Source organism: Notechis scutatus, chromosome 6, assembly GCF_049901735.1.
Source record: "Notechis scutatus isolate UNSWTSFEM ecotype Mainland chromosome 6, rNotScu1.2, whole genome shotgun sequence".
Classification (NCBI taxonomy): Eukaryota; Metazoa; Chordata; class Lepidosauria; order Squamata; family Elapidae; genus Notechis; species Notechis scutatus.
In genome coordinates, this window is record NC_142014.1 from 70503040 (window position 1) to 70523705 (window position 20666).

Genomic DNA, 20666 nt, shown 5'->3' on the forward strand with positions numbered 1-20666 from the left:
GTGTGTGTGTGTGTGTGTGTGTGTGTGTATGTGTATACATATACAGATTACCATCTTTCTTTTATATATAAAAACTAGTTAAAGCAGCTTATAAAGATGACAATCTAAACTTCAGAGACGTCAATGGGTCTGCTTAACCCTGGTTTGCTGAATAAACAAGGAAACATCCAGTTTTGATCCCCACAATGTAGAAAAGATGTCGAGACTCTGGAAAGAGTGCAGAGAAGAGCAACAAAGATGATTTGGGCACTGGAGGTTAAAACATATTAAAATGTTTGCTTTAATTGGGTATGTCTACTGGTAGTTTAATGAAAAGAAAGACTAAGGGTAACATGATAGCAGGGTTCCAATATCTGAGGGGCTGCCACAAAGAAGAGGGAGTCAAGTTATTCTCCGAAGCACCTGAGGGCAGGACAAGAAGAAACGGGTGGAAACTAATCAAGGAGAGAAGCAACCTAGAACGAAGGAGAAATTTACTGACAGTGAGAACAATTAAGCAGTGGAACAACCTTCCTCCAGAAGTTGTGGATGGTCCAATACTGGAAATTTTTAAGAAGAGATTGGGCAACTATTTCTCTGAAAAGGTATAGGGTTTTCTGCCTAAGCAGGGGGTTGGACTAGAAGACCTCCAAGGTCCCTTCCAATTCTGTTATGCAAAATCCAAACCAAACTAAACATATGTCAGCCTAGTGTGGTATGTGAATGCAGCCTCTATGTGGTGTTTTAAAATTCTAGGGAAGTGACTTACCGTTTGCTGATGAAATTTGCGATTTTAAAGCACTTTTCCTCACATGTATTGAAAAAAAAATCCTGCTTCTGAGAACAGTTGCCTGATCATTCAATACAGAAGGTTGTTTTCTGTGTCCTAATATGGTAGTGTATCACTTCGGGGAGCTTTTCCTTTTTATTCCCAGCAATATCTCTGCAATTAACAAAATTACACAGGCCCATTTAAAATCCACGCAGCTGCTTTGTAGACACTGTTTTGTGAAGAAGCATTAGAAACATCATTGACATTCAGTAATGTTGAGGTGTGTTACCAATTATTCCCAGCATGTATGCCTCTAGTACTTATGATTCATCATGAATACTTATGATTTGGTAATCATTCTTTTTCTCTCTCAAACATTCCTGCCCAAGCCTTTGCTGACCACCATGATTTATTATTACAGAAGCTAAGGAATAATCCACTAAGTTGGGCAATAACAGCTAATGCATACCACCTACTGGTTATAATTATATTTAACATTTTTACCCCTTATAGGCTATTAAGAGTAGCTTGAGGTTCAACTGTCTATTCTAGTGCATAAATATCAGATCTTGGTTCCTGATGAATATATATATATATACATTCTCAAGTTTTCACGGGTACTTACATGTATGGCATTCAGCTTTGTTCAGGTATTTTCCCATGTCATTGTAGTTGTGCTTTTAAAGTTGTAGCAACGTTTCGACAGAATCTGGATGATGGCAGATGAGATTCTGCCGAAACGTTGCTACAACATATATATATATATGGCCTTCAGCTTTGTTCGGGTATTTTCCCACGTCATAGTAGTGGTGCTTTTAAAGTTGTAGCAACGTTTCAGCAGAATCTCATCTGCCATCATCAGGCTTCTGTATTGTGTCCGTCTGTGAGTCAGACAAAAAAATCTCCACACCACAAGCCAGGCAAACACCTGGGCACAAACAGATCCCCCCTGATACCTCCAGCTCAAACACATCCCAACCAGGCACCCAGATGAAACCCAGCTTCCTAACTAATGTTAGCCGTCCATTTACCCGAAGCCAAGCTGCACTAAAGACCTCCAATAAAGTAACACAATGCTGCCAGCCAATCAAGATACAAAAAGAGCCAAAAAACAGACAGAAGATATTAGAGACACCAATCAAGCAGAACACAGCAAACTCCGAGACCAATAAACACAGACCAAGACTCCCAACCAATCAGGATGAAGAAAAACCATTCTGGCACAGCAATAGGCTGCCCCAAATTTAAATCTGAAACCACTGTAAAAGTCTGACTCACAGATGGACACAATACAGAAGCCTGATGATGGCAGATGAGATTCTGCTGAAACGTTGCTACAACTTTAAAAGCACAACTATAATGACGTGGGAAAATACCCGAACAAAGCTGAAGGCCATATATATATATATATATATATATATATATATATATATATATATATATATATATATATATATATATATATATATATATATATATATATATATATATATATATATATATATATATTCAAATAAAGCAGAAAGCCAGCACCAAATTCAAACAAAAAACGGCTGCCAAGCCTGACACACAAGATTAAAAAGAACCCAATACACAAGCCTGAGGATGGCAGGTGAGATTCTGCCAAAACATTGCTATAATAAAAGCACAAATATTAAGATGGCAGCAAACATAGTTTTATGTCTTTACTGCCATCTACTGATAAAAGGTCTTCTGGTTGAGCAGGGGGTTGGACCAGAACACGGGTGTCAAACTCAAGGCTTACAGGACAGATCTGGCCCATGGGGTTCTTAGATCTGGCCCGCGGAACCAGCCTAGAAACCACAAAACAGCGGTACCTTTGCTAGTGAAAATGGAGCTTGGAATCAGTGGTGGGATTCAATTTTGTTTTACTACTGGTTCTGTGGCCATGGCTTGGTGGGCGTGGCAGGAGAAGGATATTGTAAAATCCCCATTCTCTCCCCACCCCACTAACCTGCTTTCCAACTTCGTTCTCCTGTGCAGGGCAACAGAAGAAGATCCAGCCGATCAGCTGAGACTCAGGAGGAGATAGAGAATAGAAGGGAGCAGGGCCAGTCAGAGGCGGTATTTGCCGGTTCTCTGAACTACTCAATATTTCCGCTACCGGTTCTTCAGAACTGGTCAGAACCTGCTGAATATCACCTCTGCTTGGGGGGGGGGCTGTACACAGCCCCCCCCCAGCTCCATTTTCGCTGGCAGAGGGTTATCAAAACAAACTAAACACAAAACCAAAGAAGAAATGTTTCCCCTTTTGCATTTGAGCATGCAAGAAGGGACAGGAAAGGAGAAAGGGAAAGAGGAAAGAAAAAGAAAGGAAGAGAGCAAGGAAGGAAAATAAGGAAAGAGGCGAAGGAAAAAGAAAGGAGAATGAAGAGGTAAGGAAAAAAACAAAACAGAAAGGAAGGTTATAATGAGAGTGAGGCAGAGTCTCAGGGAAGTCCTGCTTTAGCACTGGGCCACCACAGGTGCCCTTGGCACGAGTCCCACGTCACGCCTACCATGCCCATGCCCCCAGCCACACCCTCCAGCCCTCCAAGGTCAAACACAACCCTGATGCAGCCCTCAATGCAATCGAGTTTGACCCTGGTGGACTAGAAGATCTCCAAGGTCCCATCCAACTTATTCTGTTATTGTGAAGAATATCTGGAAGCTTCAAGTGGGTGCAGAATACAGCAACACAGGCAGTTGTCTGTGCTTCCCGGACAGCACATGTCACACCCTTGCTTTGCAAGCTGCAAGGATTGCCCATTTAGCCTTCCTGTGAAATTGATTTCTTGGTCTGGTTTGCCTAGCGAGGCCGACAGCTGTCTTGCAAGTCTAATTGTGTTGTACTTTCTGCTGTGTGTGTTCCTTCCCCTGCAAGACAACTGATCATTATCAATATAAAGGCTACTGCAAGTTGGCTTACTTTTATAGAATGCTATTTTTAACTTTATCTTAAAATGAACGAAAAGCCAAGAAAGAAAAGGAGAGGGGAAAAAAATGGCTTTAAGTGTTCTATTTTGGGCCAATGTTGCTTTTTGCTGTAATCACCAAAGTTTGTTTTCCAAGAAAAAAAAAAAGGTAGTATTTGCCATCCGTGAAAAATGATTTAAAATAGCAAATATTCTGGAGCCCAAATAAAACCCAATTAAAGCAATATATTATTGCATTTACTTTTATGAGAGGCCTGGTCATTTTTGTTGAGATGAAATGCAGTACATTGTTTCATATCTTCATTTCAGGAGAAAAAGAAACATTATACAAGGCCTTCTGATTATGTTTTTCCCCATTTCTTTAGAAACAGGAGTGAAGTTAAAATAAAAGGATTTTTTTTTTTGCCAACATCCATTCTATTTCTGGATGATTCCAAACTAACCTCATCCAAATTTCTGTCTAAATTTTATTTTAAAAGTGAGGCTGTTTTTTTTTTTTCTTTTTAAAGAAAAGCTCCATTTGAACAAGATATCTGTTTTAGGCAAAATGTTGTTCCTAAACCATTTGCTTCATTTTTGAGTTGGTTCAACAAATGCATCTCTGATCCTCTCTGGTACTGTAATGCTCAACATTTGCTGATAAAATCTGATCCAAATTAAAAAAAAAAAAACCATTCCCAAAGGACATTTAAAGGAGGATCATGAATACTTTGTGTGTGCTCTTTGATCAATCTTCTAGCGCACCTGGGGCCATTAATAAAACACTACAAGATTGAACCTTGATGTGTGATACACAGTAGGTTCATGCCATCTGCTCCACTTGTTTATCAAATCAATCTATTTTTTTCCTGAGTTGCCACAGTCTAATGACGATAGAGGTCCTCAGCCATCCAGTTCATGGTTGTCCTAAAGGTCCAGTTGCCTCTTGAAAAAGCACCTTGGGGACATAGTCTAAGGAGTTACATCTTGACCTAGTGAGTTGAGTCTGTGGCTAGGTGACAGGCGATCCTAAGGGCAAGCAACATTACGCTTAACATGCCGCTGTGACCTCTTTCCCTCACCCTGGTTAAGTATGTTATGTCAATGCAAGCATCGTTGTTGCATCCAGATAGTTTTTGCTTTAACAGAATAACAGAGTTGGAAGGGACCTTGGAGGTCTTCTAGTCCAACCTCCTGCTCCAGCAGAAGACCCTACACCATTTCAGATAAATGGCTGCCTCAATCTTTTCTAAACAGATCTCCAGAGATGGAGCTTCCACGACTTCTGGAAGCAAACCGTTCCACTGATTGATTGTTTTCATTATCAGGAAATTTCTCCTTCGTTCTAGGTTAGTTCTCTCCTTGATTAGTTTCTAGCCCTTGCTTCTTGCCCTGCCTTCAACTTCTTTCATATTAGCTGCTCTTTTAGGATAGGCCAGAAAGCTACCTCCACAGGTTTGAATGGAACTCGGTTGTTATAGCCCAGGGCTGTCAAACTCGATTTCATTGAGGGCCGCATCAGGGTTGTGTTTGACCTCAGGGGGAAGGGGGGCAGATCAATGTCACTCGTGTCAAGAACACCTGTGGTGGCCCAAGTGCTCTGCCAGCAGAAATCAGCTTCTGAATTCCATTTCCTGTAACCCTCTGCCAGTGAAACTGGAGCACCGGAGGGCTGCTTGCAGTCCTTCTGAGCTCCATTTTCACTGGCAGAAGTGCCATGGGGCGGTCCTTCGCTGTTTCCAGGGCAGTGCTGCAGGGTTAGATCTAAGTGCCCCATGGGCCAGATCTGGACCCCGGGCCTTGAGTTTGACACCCCTGCTAGAGCCACTGGAGGAGCAGTGGGAGGGAGTTTTGGCACCATAGCACTTTTCCAGAAAGATTAGGAAATTTTGCAGTCCTGATCTTATAAAACAGGAAGAAGAGATTCAGGGTAGCTACCACCAGGGATGGGATTCAAAAATCCCAGCCACTGGGTCGCTGCCCAGTTGCTGGGTGGGTGTGGCCATATTTCCAGCTTCTGGTGGGCTTCCAGAGCCTGAGGAAGGTCATTTTCACCTTCCCAAGGTCCAGATGCCTCCCCCAGGCCTCTGGGAGGGCGAAAACAGCCTCCCCCGGCCTCTGGAGGCCCACTGGAAGCTAGAAATAGGTCTGTTTTGTGACTTCCAGTTTTTCCAGGAAGGCCGTTTTTCACCTTCCCAAGGGTCCAGTGGCCTCCTCCATACCTCTGGGAAGGCGAAAGCGGCCTCCCCAGGCTCTGGAGGCCCTCCGGAAGCCAGAAACAGGCCTGTTTCTGAACTTCCGGAAGGCCCATTTTTCCCCCTCCCAGAGCCTCTATGTGGACCCGGTACTTACCTCCATTGAAAATGGGCCATGTGGAGTCTCCTGTGAGGCGAGGGGTAGGAGGGGTGGGACCAGCCGGTTGGTTGAAATACCGGTTCGGTGAACCAGATGTAACTTTAACATCTGGTTTGCCTGAACCGGTCCGAACCAATAGAATCCCATCCCTGGCTACCAACCTAGAACCTCTCAGGGTATACATATATTTCTAATAGGTTAGAAGTTATAGCCTTCGTTTGGCAAGATTCTGTCCATTAAACTGTTAGCAAACCAAGGGTTGACATAGACTGGATTTCATAGTGTACTCTCAGGGCTTGGGCCAGTTCGGGGAATTTGTGGGTCCCAATCCAAGGCAGGATGCCCCAAGGATGCCAACATGCTGCATAGAAAAGGGTTGGTTAGAGCACAGAATCCACCCCTGAAAGGCAGCCCACAAATGGGGTACAGAAATCAGACATTTTTATAGTTTGAATAGGTATGTGTTATCTGTAATTTTCTTTTTAGTGAATGTGCAGCTCCAATGGAAGACAGTTTTAATTAACTCTCATGTTTACAAACATTCTTCTTTGATATTGGATTAAGTCTGAGTAACTTATTTGGGGGTTTATAATTGGATTGACCAAAGATAAATTATATATCATAAGGCATAAAAGAAAAGTATCGACCCATAATAACGAGGTAGCGATATAAGTAAAAAACAGGTGTGGTTATATGACACAAGTTAAGGTTATGAAAACAAAAGAAGATATTGCAAACTGTTAAAATAAGAATACTTTTAACCTTGTAACCTCCTTCTTTCTTTCTTCCCCCTTTCTTTTCCTTTCCTTTCCCCAATTCTTTCCCTCTCTTCCTCTCCTCTTTTCCTTCTTTTCCTTTCTTTTGCTTATTTGTGTATGTATTGTGACTGGTTTTAATTGTAAAAATTAATAAACTATATTTTTTTAAAAAAACTTATTTGGGGGTTTAAGGAAGTTTGAGTAAAATATTTTCTTCCGTTTGCTCTTTTTACTTGATTAACTTAGCTTTGGCTCACCTGTCAGTTATCTAGCAGAGATGCAATTCAGCGATCTTCCACAACAGTGCTTTTATTTTTGCTTACTTACTTGTTTCTAGTTTCAGTCAATTGTGGGTTTTGTAAATGGTTAAGAGAAGTTGGAGACGGTATAAGGAATAAAATACGTTTTGATATAAAATTGTATACAGGCTGTTAGATCTGGAGGAGTGGGCGCAATAACGGAGACGAGGCATCGGATAGTGACTCAACTCTTTAATAGTGACTTCAGAACAGAACAACAACTTGGGCAGCAGCAGCTCTTTTATAGAGCTGGCTGCTGTCACAACAACCAATGAATTGAATTAACCGCTCTAAAAGCGTCCAATCAGAGATGGCCCGCTGCCAGCCAATCAGGTCAGCCAGAGGCGGCCAATCACGATTCGCTTATCCGTGGGCCAATCGGAAGTGCAGGATTACGAGCCTGCTGCTGAAGTAAAGCTAGTAGGTTTATTGATGAATGAGTTTGCTTAGTTCATAACACAGGCCTAATAAGGATCTTGAACTGTGGGGTCTTTGGTGCTCTCCGAACTTGGTTGTTTGCTTGCAGACATTTCACTACCAAACTATGAAATACCATCCATGCATGATGATGTTACACTCGTCATCAATGCACTGAAGATGTTACTAAGCTAGGTAATGAAACCTTTGCAAAAAAACAACCTAGTTCAGAGAGCACCAAGGAACCCACAGTTCAACCCTGAGCTATGTATGTTTTATCTCTCCAAATGATCACTATTTTCAGCTCATTAGTTTAAAATCCTTATGCACAGCCTTTGGGAACTCTAGTTCATAAGCTCCGAGGCTGAAGATTTATCCGGAATAAATGAAATCAGACCTTTTAATACTTTAACAGCAAACCTCTGGGTTTTGGAATTCAGTTTATCTGGTCTTTTAAACTCAGTTTTACTCTGTATGCATTTGTTTTCATTAACATTAAAAGGTTCTTTTCTGAATTTTACTTCCTCAGCATTAAAGTAAAATGCCACTTTTTATTTTTTTTTTGCCTCTTTGGAAAACCTGCTGTTCTTCTTCTGTGTCTGAGTTCAAAATTAATTAAAATAAGTATCAAGTGCTATTGAAAATATTAATACATTATATAACCCACATGTGATTTTAAATGGGAAAAAAGCTTTCCATTCTCTTTAAAAAAAATGGCAGCATAAGTTCCAGGTAGAAAGGAAAGATGCTAATTATATTCCCTTCATAAACTTCATCATTCATTGGCTGATCAAAAACTACCTCATCAGGCCAAATTGTGATTGTGTGGCCTTGAAGGTGGTGCAATGCTTGTAATCTGGAGGATAGGTTGTAAGTATTTTTTCCCCAGCCCCATTGTAACTCCAAACTGTCATTCAACAAATGTTCGTAAATGGAGAACTACCTATTTTGCAAAAATTTGAAAGAGCATCACTAGCGGCAAAGAATGTGACTTTTCTTGTTTCTGTCATCTAATGGTCACTGAGATTTTTACGGTGCTGATATAGCTGTTGTAAACCAAATAAGCCTTTTATTTATTTATTTTAATTGTGCTTCAGCAGTTCCTTACATTCCAGAGCTAGCTATTAAAAATCCATACCCAATGTTTCTGGTTATTTTTTCTGATGTTTGATTATTGTCGATTATTTCTAAAGTAGAAAAGGTATGGAGGTACATTTACCCTTGCAAAGTCACTGTACTTTAAAAAAAACAAAAAACAGGCCCATTTATTGGGAGGAAGTTACTTGGTGGAGTTTCTACCACAAGAAAAACAGATCCATGAAAAATTCGAGCAAAGATGCATTACAGTGATCAAGTGAAGGAGTTTTATATTTTGTCCTTTGCCCACTCTACAGGAAATCATGAGTTGCTCAAAATATCTTTCTTTGTTTTAATACATCTTAGACTTAGAATAACTTTACTGTCATTTTGAATGTACACACTAGTTGGCATACATTAAAATGAAATTTTGTTGCATGCAGCTCTCAAAAGGTCTCCAACTCTAATATGCACTACATAAACATGGCAAAATAGATAAATAAATAAATAAATAAATATGCATATTTATATTATGTGACACAGAGAAATGACACAGTCTAGTTCGGATGTATACATGGCAAGAGAAACTAATCTTGCATGTTTACCAGACGGATGGCATAAGGAACAAAGCGGTTACAGAAGCTGGTAGTCCTGCTAGAAATACTTCAAAACCTCCTCCCAAAGGGGAGCAACAGAAACAGACCATGAAGTGGGTGTGTGGGGTCTCTAACAATGCATTGAGCTCTAAGCACATAGAGCTTATAAGCAGTATCCTGAATGACAGGACGCGAGCTTCCTATAATCTTCTCTGCTGTCCTTACCACTCTCTGTATGGACTTTCTATCTGAGGCATTTTTGCCACCACACCAAACAGTGATGCAGTTTGTTAAAATGCTCTTAATCGTGGCTCTGCAAAAAGCGGTCAGGACAGAAGAGAAGGATGTCTCTCCTCATCCGACACAGGAAATGCAAATGCTGCTTTTCATCCTTTACTAAGGATGATGTGTGGAGAGACCAATTCAGATTGTTAGTCATCTGATTGTTAGACATCTTGGGCAGATGGGTAGGTGTCTAATTCCTAATGAATGTAGAATCAATTACTTGTAGAAGGGAGGGGGAAGCATGCAGGGCTCCCACGGGTACATTGATAGCCTTTGGAAATTCCAAGATTCTGGAGCCAAAATATTAACTGTAGAGGTGTGTATTTTTCTCTCTTTGGGAGTTATTAAACCGTAAAATGAATTAAGGCTCTCATAATTTTATACACCCATTTTCTATTTTGACTAAAACCTCCCAAAATTTTTTAACATTATTAACATTTGGAGAAGGCTTTGGAGAGCTACCATAAGTGTAATTTGTGCATACCTCTGAGTATTATACTCTGTGTCCATAGGGCTGAGATGTGCTTTATCCTTTAGCTGAATTTAGTTGAGTTAGTTTATAAGAAAATGGCATTGCCTGTCCTTTGAGTAGGCTAAAACAGGAAAATATTAAGATTAGATTAGATTAGATTAGATTAATAGAGTTGGAAGGGACCTTGTAAGTCATCTAGTCTAACTCCCCCCGCCCAAGCAGGAGACCCTACACCATTTTTGACAGATGGCAGTCCAGTCTCTTCTTGAAAGCTTCCACTGATGAAGCTCCCACAATTTGCTAAGACAAGCTGTTCCATTGGTTCATTGTTCTCACTGTCAGAAAAATTCTCCTTATTTCTAGGTTGAATCTCTCCTTGATAAGTTTCCATCCATTATTCTTTTGGGTGCTTTGAAAAAGCATTTAGGTGCTTTGAAATATAGCTTGACCCCTTCCTCCTCTCTGTGGCAGCCCTTCAAATAATGGAAGACTGGTATCATGTCTCCCCTGGTCCTTCTCTTCCCTAGACTAGCTATGACCAGTTCCTGTAACTGTTCTTCATCTGTTTTAGTCTCCAGTCCCCTAATCAACCTGGTTGCTCTTCTCTGCACTCTTTCTAGGGTCTCAACATCTTTTTTATAGTGTGGTGACCAAAACTGGATGCAGTACTCTAGGTGTGGTCTTACTAAATCTAAGACAATCCTTACTAAGGACAGACAGAATATTGAAAACCTATTCAAATCTCCTCTTTCCCACCAAATTATTAAAATAATAGAAGGTGAGAAGAAAAAGAGTCAACTGCAGAAGACATACTTGCACTGCTGAAATTATCACATTGTTTCTATTATTTGTTAAGCTCCTCTCTCCTACCCAATCTATGGCCTGTTTTGTTTAGCAAGTGCAGTATTTCCTCCCCAATTCAAGTGTTGACATGTGAGTTGTGTCTCGCTACAATCCTGGGAAAAATTGTATTAAAATCATTACCCACTGGGTAAACAAACCCTAAAGCAAATAATCCTGAAATAGAGTTCTATGAAACTCTTCCTTGGCTTTTAAGCCCACCAACCATGGGAATTACTTTCCTTTTTAAGCTTTTGCAGAGCAAAATTGTTCTTTTGCCAGAGTAAGCAGTAACTGTTCAGCCAACTGTATTTTAGCTTCATGTAGGCTTTCTCAACCCCCCTTCTTTTGAACAACTGAGCTCTTATTTCTAGTTTCAGAGATGGTGTCCCAAAATTTTAGGAGGTCCATGGATGCTGGGACAACAAGTATTCCTAAAGTAATACAGTTCCAAGTACTCTTGGAACTAAGAGTTGACCTCTCTCAGGCTCAGGAGCTAAAAGAATTTTGTTTGGGGACTTTTGGAATGTCAGTTAGTAAATAAGTCCTGCTGAGCTGAGCTCATGTCATTATTTCCTATCTAAACAGAATTTAATAAGTAGTTAGAAATAATATTTAGAAATAAATATTTCTAATATTGTGAGCCAAACAAGTTTAATAAATCACACGTGGTTGGCCTCACAGTCGGTCATCCATTTAGACTGGATTCATCATTTTTGTCCATCTGTCCTTCCCAAGGATTTGGGATAGGCAGTTGTTGTTGTTTAATAATGTTTAAAGTATTGTCGAAGGATGTAAACTGTCTTAAGTAAAAGTCTGTAGAGATTTTCAGGATGTATGGAAGGATTTATATCCTTGAATCAAAGGGGAAAAGCACTTTGGGGACAACCATGACCTGGATGACTAAGAAGCTCTACAGACTTTCAGCTATACAATTTGGGATGAACACCCTTCGAATGATGTGCGAATAGGAATGGATTTCCAGGGGGAATAATTGCAGTCTACAGGAACCAGGAGCACTACTCAGGTGACTCTGAGGACACAGATAAATCTCCAGGTGTTTCAATGATCCTCTAAAAAGGATGCTAATGACCAGCTGTCTGCAAGGAGTATAAATCCTTCCATTCCCCATTATCCTGTCAGAGCTGAAGAAGCTTCTTGGATGAGAAGTGAAATGTCTTCAAAGAAAAAACAAGAATGTTCAGTTGCCTCCAGAAAGTGCACCCTTTAAGTGTCCCCAATAATGCTGAATTTTCCAATTGACTGATGGTGATTTTTGTCAACGCTGATTGTGTTCAAGTGTTGGTTCAGATGTTTTGGAATCACAGCCGAGAGGTCTATTTCAACCAAAAACCATGCAGTTCGTCTTCACCTGCTGCTGACCAATTCTTGAACTTCCTTGCCCTTCTCTCCATCATTTCTTCTGTTAATACAACTTCTTTCATTTCAGCTTCTCTTTTCCTGCTTCACTTCCTTTATCCAAGCTGCATTTTTTAATTATTATTTCCTTGAGTTGTCTCACAGCTATGCCCAGAACTGAATTGTTTCTTCTTTGTCAGGTATTGACTGACTGATTGCAGTCTGTCCATTGATGGATTATTAGAATCCTTTCTGATTTGACTGAAGTTAGAGATTCTGCCTGTAATATGCAATATAAGCTTCATAGCGGTTGATTTTCTTAGTTATGGCTGTTGCTGCTTTATTATTATTTCTAGTGTTTCCTCGCTCTTCTTTGTCTCTACAGTAGATGACATTTCTTGATCAGCTGTTCTTCGTTCTGCTTGTTCTTTAGCTTATTTTCTTTCATTTGTTCTAATTTGTTTGCATATGATCTTAGCATCTTGATGAGTTGTGCAGGGTGGAGCTCTCTCCTCATGATCAGGAGGCTGTGAGTTGGATCCTAGATAGAGGCAGATATTTCTCTCTCTGGGCACACTGAGAATTTATCTGCTGAACAAAACTCTGCATTAGAGAAAAGAAGGGCATCCGGCCATTAAAACACTCTGCTAGCTTCATTCAGTTGACCAGACTCCACCCTACAAGGGATTATAGGCTCGTTAAATGAAGATGAGGATGATCTTAGCATCCTGATCTTATTTTCCAATCTGGTCTTCCATATTAGTGATGCCTTTTTTTTCTTCTTTGTTGATTTTGCATCCAAGACCTTCACTTATAACAGCAGCTGTGTTGTATATCAGTTGGTTGGTTTCTTGCAGGGAGCTGGTATTATTTGATGATATTATATTAGCACCTATTAATACGTGCGCTAGCTTTTTTTTCCCAATGATCTACATATTACATCTGAAAATATTTTTCTTTCATTTTAGCTGAAAAAGAAACTGAAGAAGCCCAGGATCGTAATATTTTTAAGAGTATCATAAGCTGTGAAAAACTCAATAAAAGAAGACATTCTTTTTAACTATGAATTCATGCTAACTGCCAATGTGTATTGTCTTTAAACAATCTTCCAAAATGAAATTGCTGGTTTTTGTACTGAAAAACTAATGCTAGTTCTTTGTCTATTGCTATGCCAAATATTCACCACATGAAATGATGGCCTCATTGGAATTAATTTTCATTTAAAAGAACTAGGTAACATCAGCAGTGCTAGAAGAGAGTGGAGTTTGCTCTCTTTTTATTTACTAGTGGTTTGCCCTTTGGTGAAGGTATTCTTCATGGTAACTTAATTAGGTTGTTGTTTACTGAGTTAATAATTCTTTGATTGGAGTATTATTTACTTCTTAAAAATTGGTCTAGTATTAATTTCTGCTTATCTGTTGTTATAGGGACGCGGTGGCTCAGTGGCTAAGATGCTGAGCTTGTTGATCAGAAACGTCGGCAATTCGAATCCCTGGTGCCACATAATGGAGTGAGCTCCTGTTACATGTCCCATCTTCTGCCAACCTAGCAGTTCGAAAGCATGTCAAAAGGCAAGTAGAAAAATAGGGACCACTTTGGTGGGATGGTAACAGCATTCCATGCACCTTTGGTGTTTAGTTATGCCGGCCACATGACCATGGAGATGTCTTCAGAAAGCGCTGGCTTTTTGGTTTTGTAACAGAGACGAGCACCACTCCCTAGAGCTGAAAACAACGAGCACGTATGTGCGAGGGGAATCTTTACCTTTACCTTTATCTGCTGTTGGTTCTTGGTGAGGCAGAAACATATATAGAGAGCAAACCTCCCCTCTTCTAGCACTGATGATGTTACTAAGTTGAGTAATAAAATTTGTGCAAGAAAATAACCAAGTATACATTCTGGTGAGAAAGAAGTTCCCTGAAAATGGGGTCCGAAAACTCGGAAGACTAAAACTCTGGTCCCAGTGACCAACCAAGATTTGCACTAAGAGAGCACCAAGGACCCCAGAGTTCAACTCTGAGCTACAAATAGTCCCTTTAATCTGTAGGTAGGATTGAGCTGTCAGATTTATTTATTTATTTGTTCGTTTATTTGTTTGTTTGTTTATTCTTGTCAATTCCTTACAAGATAATAGGTATAAGTAAAAACATAGAACATAAAAGACCTTGAGTCTTTTAGTTTGTTTACAAAATTGTAGAATTGGTGGAATTGGTGTGTAGAAGGTTTTCTTCTTGTTTAAAGTGATAATTGGTGCATTCAGTTTTTATCTGGTGGCATAAATTTTTGTATCGGCTTTTGAAGTTGGCAACATGACCAGATTTGTTTTTCCGCAAAAGTGATTTCTTTTTGGATTGAAGCTTCCTTATTGTTACAGGTAATTTGTTTTTTCTGGTTGTGGGAGTTGTTAATGGTACATATAGTTTGATGACTCTTTTGACTTCAAGTAAAAATATGTTGTAATGGTCTTCTACAGTATTGCATCCAGAGAATAGAAATTGCCAATCAAGGGATGAGAGATCATTGTTTATAAGATCATAGTTGCCTTTTTAGAAGTTATAATTGGGGATTCCGTCGTTGTGATAATTTTTGTGTGGATGTATGTTGAGACAAAAGTCAATCATGTTGTGGTCATTGTTGGAAAAGGGTTCTTTAGTTTGTATTCTGTAAATTGAATTCAAACTATTGCAGAAGATGAGAACGAGGCAATTGTTAAGTCTAGTGTTGTTGGTTACTAGTTGTTCCAGTCCCAGATTTGTTATTGCATTGTAGAAGGTTGCATGCAGGGGTGGGATTCTACCAGTTCGCACCTATTCGCTAGAACCAGTTGTTAGCATTCTAAGCAGTTCGGAGAACCGGTTGTTAGAAGTTACTGGCCTAATCCTGTAAGGAAGGCAGGAAGGAAACATTCTGGTGTTGCTTACGGAAACTGCCTCTCCGTTAACCCTTATTACATTCTTGGAAGGACTAGAGTTCCTGTCTTAGGAACGTCTCTGGAGATTTTTCACCTCCTTTGCTGGTACTTTGCTTGTGTGGAGTGACCATTCAAAGTTACAATGGCACTGAAAAAAGTGACTTATGACCATTTTTCACACTTACGACTGTTGCAGCATCCCTACAGTCATGAGAGGCCAGGCGAGGAGATGCGTGCCTCAATGTGAGTGATATTGAGTTGGCCACACCCAGCCAAAAACATGACCACCTAAGCCATGCCCACCATCTAAGCCATGCCCACAGAACCGGTTGTTAAAAATTTGAATCCCACCCCTGGTTGCATGTGTGGGTTCAGTTGTACATTCATTAAGGGTCCACTTAATATGAGGTAGATTGAAGTCACCAAGAAAGATAAAAGTGTGTGGGCAGGATGCTGTCCATGTAAGTGGTGTATTTAGCTTCTTTGCATGTTTGATGTCATAATCAGGGGCTCTGTAACATAGTAAGAACCGAAATGTGATACTAAAAGACAGTTCACAGACGATGGTCTCAGGAATAGCAAGCTCCTGGGCAACTTGGATGTTTTTTAGATGTAAGGACTTTTTATAGAAGATAGCAACACCACCTCCTCTACGGATTTCACGATCGGATCGGTAAACATGATGGTCTCTTACTGTGGTAATGGAGTCAGGGAGAGATGCGTTGAGCCATGTTTCGCAGACAAATATAATGTCGAATTTAGCCATATTTAGTAAGAGGAGAAATTCAGGTATTTTATTTATAAGGCTTCTTGCATTGAGTAGCTTGCATTTAAGGCCAGTTGTAGTTGGAATAGAGGTAGTTAGGGGCGTGCGTTCCTAGTTTTGAGTGATGTTGGATTGGGGTTTTTTTTGCACATAACCATTTTTCCATCCACAACTATTAACAGACTCATCTGTGGTCATGTCTAATGAAGAAAACCGTTCCTGCAAATAACACCAGGCTGTGAATCTTTTCCAAGGAGTAGATTGTATAGTAACATCAGAATAAATAGTCTGATATATAAATTCCCCCAAAGGTACTTTTACTGACAGGCTTGCTATAATTTTTAGCCACTTAGCATAAACTTCTACTGCTAAATCGCTCTGGGTAAACTATGCAGTGATCCAAAAAGGCCCAAGGGTGTTAAGAATGATTTCAATATAAATTCCAATTTTATTTTATGACCAGTTTACGGTTGCTGGTACGTAGCGACTTTCATAAACTTCATAGACAAGGCAAATATTGCTTGCTTTTCTTTTTCCTTTACCTCCCCCTTTCATGGAGGGCTTCAGTTAGTTAGTTTATTATGACAGGTTAGCAACAGTTTTCCCACGCTACACATTTATAGAAGGTTTTTTTTTAATGTGACCTAACCTAGCAGAAGACCCATAAAAATATGTGAACCTACCTTTTAAGTATTCATAAAATATGTTGCATTCAATTTACGCATCCACCTGGATTGCTGCCTATGACAATTAAAACACATGGAGGACACTGAAATACACTAAGTGATTGGCTATCTAGTGTCTGGTATGAGAATTAGATGCAATCATACCAATAGGGAGAAATTCAGTCCATATTGCTACATATTTACATTTATTCTGCCTGTTCATCTAACTGCTTACTGACTCATCAAAAAGAAATGCCCAATAATTTTTGAGCCAAATCCTTTAGACATTTTCCCAATAATTAATGTATCAATTATTTAATCATTAATAGATATCTTTTTTTCTATTCAATACCTTCAATGACTTTGACTATCCCAATATCTACTGTTTCAGTGGTGGAATTCAGAAATTTTTACTACCGTTTCTGTGGGTCTGGCTTGGTGGGCGTGGCATGGCTTGTTGGGAGTAGCTTGGTGGGTGTGGCAAGGGAAAGATACTGCAAAATCTCCATTCCCACCCCACTCCCAGGGGAAGGTTACTGTAAAATCCCATTGCCTCCCCATCCCACTAACCTGCTTTCCAGGCTCCGTTCTCCTGTGCAGGGCAACCAAAGAAGACCCAGCCGATCAGCTGGAAGTCAGGAGGCAGAGAATAGATGGGGGCGGGGCCAGTCAGAGGTGGTATTGGTCGGTTCTCCGTACTACTCAAAATTTTCGCTCCCGGTTCTCCAGAACTGGTCAGAACCTGCTGAATACCACCTCGGTACTGTTTCTTTATGTAAATAATCCAATTCTACAATCTCTTCTACACAACTTTCCCAAATATATACTTGTTTTCTTTATGCCACTTCCATTATACAAGCTAGGTATTTGTTTGTATGTTGAAGGGTGGTTTAGTTCTCATGTATTTTTAATTTATTTTTTTCCAAATATCTGCTGTATTTCTTTCTCAAGCTTTTGCTGATTTTTATAAACTTTTCTAAGATAAGTCACACAAGAAGAGCAAGACATCCAAAAAGAGAAGCCACCTTCTGGTTGGGGACTCAATTGTAAGGGATGTAAATTTAGGAAAGGATACTGAGGTTTTGAAAGAGGTCAGGTGTCTGCCAGGTGCTACTGCCAGCAGAGACAAGAAGCGTATTCTTAAGATAGTCAAGAATGCCAGCAAGGACTGTGATGTTGATGCTATTATACATCTTGGTACAAATGACCTGTCCCAGAAGGATGTACTTTCTGTTCAGAAAGACTTCCAGAGCTTGGGGTATAAACTTAGTAATATGGGCTGTAGGCTGATCTTTTCAGAGGTTCTACCAGTATGCAAGGAACAAAAAGGGAAAGGGCAGCGTGTAGCAGAGTTTAATGTGTGGCTAAAGGAATGGTGTAAAAGGGAAGGCTTTAGTTTTATTAGTCATGATGTCTGCAGCTGGTCCAATGAAAAACTGTTCAAAAGAGATGGTTTGCATCCATCAAAGAAAGGGACTGAGTTACTTGGTATTAAATTCACAGATTTCCTGGACTTTAAACTGAACAGCGGGGACAGAGAATTAATGGATTCAGAACATTTCTGTCCCCAGCAACCTAAAACTAATAAGGATACCAGTGCATGCAAAATAGATGTTTGTGCAGGTAAGATTATCAACCTTGATGCCAACCAAAACCAAGCATTTAATAGTGAGTGCCATACCATGTGCACCAATCAAACAGGTGGCAAGAAAGCAGGGGCAGGCAGGCACAACACAGGTTATATAGACACTAAACACAGTGTCAGACATAAAGATCTCAAGTGCCTATATAGAAATGCACAAAGTCTGGGGAACAAACAGGGTAAACTCAAACTACAAATACATGAAAGTAAATATGATATAGTTGGAATAACAGAAACTTAGTGGGATGAAACACATGACTGGAACATAGTGGTAGAAGGATACAAACTATTCAAAAAAACAGACCCCATAAAAGAGGAGGTGAAGTTGCACTGTATGTAAAGGATCACTATATTTCTACAGAAATGCATGAAACCAAAGATGAAAACCTCCTAGAATGCATATGGGTCAATATAAAAGAAAAAAAGAGTGACTTGGCCATAGGTGTACATTATAGGCCACCCAATCAAGCAGAAAATATAGATGTCCTTTTTGCCAGCCAACTAACAAACATATGCAGGAAACACACAACAATAGTAATGGGAGACTTCAATTATCCTGATATCAATTGGAAAACTAATTCTGCACCAAGTGAGAAATCAAATAAGTTCCTAACCAACCTAGTTGACAACTTTGTTGTCCAAAAGGATGAAACTAGAGGGACAGCCATACTGGACTTAATTCTTACAAACAGAGAAGAAGTGATAGAGGGAGTTGAAACTGCAGGAACCTTGGGTGAGAGTGACCATGTCATACTAGAATTCAACATAACACAAGCAACAGAACATAATGACACCAGAGTCTTGGATTTTAAAAGAGCTGATTTCAATAAACTCAGAGAGAACTTGGGAGAGATTCCATGGATGAAAATCCTAAAGGGGAAAACAACTCAAGAATCTTGGGAAATTCTAAAAAGTAGAAAGCCCAGACCAGCACAATACCACTGAGAAAGAAAAACAAGAAATCCAAGGAAAAACCAGCATGGCTGCACAAAGATCTCTCTGGCAAATTGAAAGAAAAAAAAGGAGAAGTACAAAAAATGGAAAGAAGGACATACAACTAAGGCAGAATATCAGCAGATAGCCAGAATCTGCAAAGACGAAGTCATGATAGCAAAGGCTCAGAACGAACAAAGACTTGCAACAAAAGTCAAAGATAATAAAAAAAGTTTCTTCCAACATATAAATAACAATAAAAAAAATCAAGGAAACAGTCGGTCACTAAAGAGAGAAGATGGCAAGGAAGTAACAGGCAACAGAGAGAAAGCAGAACTGCTTAACTCATTCTTTGCATCCGTCTTCACGCAAAAAGAAACTATAGCTCAACCCACCAAAAACATAACTGTAAAAGACAGACCAGAAATAAAAGTTAAGCAAAAAAATAGTGAGAGAACACCTGTCTGATCTTGATGAAAACAAATCACCAGGGCCTGATGGATTACATCCCAGAGTTTTAAAGGAGCTGGCAGAGGTCATCTCAGAACCACTGCACCATATCTTTCAAAAATCCTGGAGCACCGGGGAACTACCAGAGGACTGGAAAAGAGCTGATGTGGTTCCCATCTTCAAAAAAGGAAAAAAAAACAGACCCAGGAAACTATAGACCAATCAGCCTAACATCAATACCCGGGAAGATACTGGAAAAGATAATAAAAAAACAGATCTGCCAACATCTAGAAACAACTAAAGTGATAACTAGCAGTCAGCATGGGTTTATTAAAAACAGATCATGCCAAACCAATCTCATTTCATTCTTCAACACAGTGACTAAATACTGTGGACATAATATATTTAGATTTCAGCAAGGCATTTGACAAAGTAGACCACAGCCTACTTCTTAGTAAGCTAGAAAAAAGTGGAATAGATAGCAACACCACTAGATGGACTCGCAACTGGCTGGCAAACCGTACTCAACGAGTAGTCCTTAATGGGTCTAAGTCTACATGGAGGGAAGTAAGCAGTGGGGTGCCACAAGGGTCCGTCTTAGGCCCAATACTAGTCTTCAATATCTTCATTAACGACTTAGATAAGGGAATAGAAGGGCAACTTATCAAATTTGCAGATGATACTAAGCTGGCAGGAATAGCTAACACCCAAGAAGATAGGCTCAAGATCCAGATGGATCTTGACAGACTAGAACACTGGGCCATATCTACAAAATGAAATTCAATGTAGAAAAAAGTAAAGTCCTACACTTGGGCAAGAAAAACCAGAGGTACACATATAGACTGGGTGAAACCAGGCTCAATAGCAGTAACTGTGAGAGGGATCTTGGAGTCTTAGTGGACAACCAGCTAAATATTAGCCAGCAGTGTGCAGCAGCAGCCAAAAAAGCTAATGCAATCCTAAATTGTATTAACAGAGGGATACAGTCAAGATCAAGGGAAGTACTAATACCACTCTATAAAGCCTTAGTAAGACCACACATAGAGTACTGCATCCAGTTTTGGTCACCACATGATAAAAAATATGTTGAGACTCTAGAAAAAGTAAGAGAAGAGCAATCAGGATGATTAGGGGACTGGAGGCTAAAACATACAACGAACGGTTGCAGGAACTGG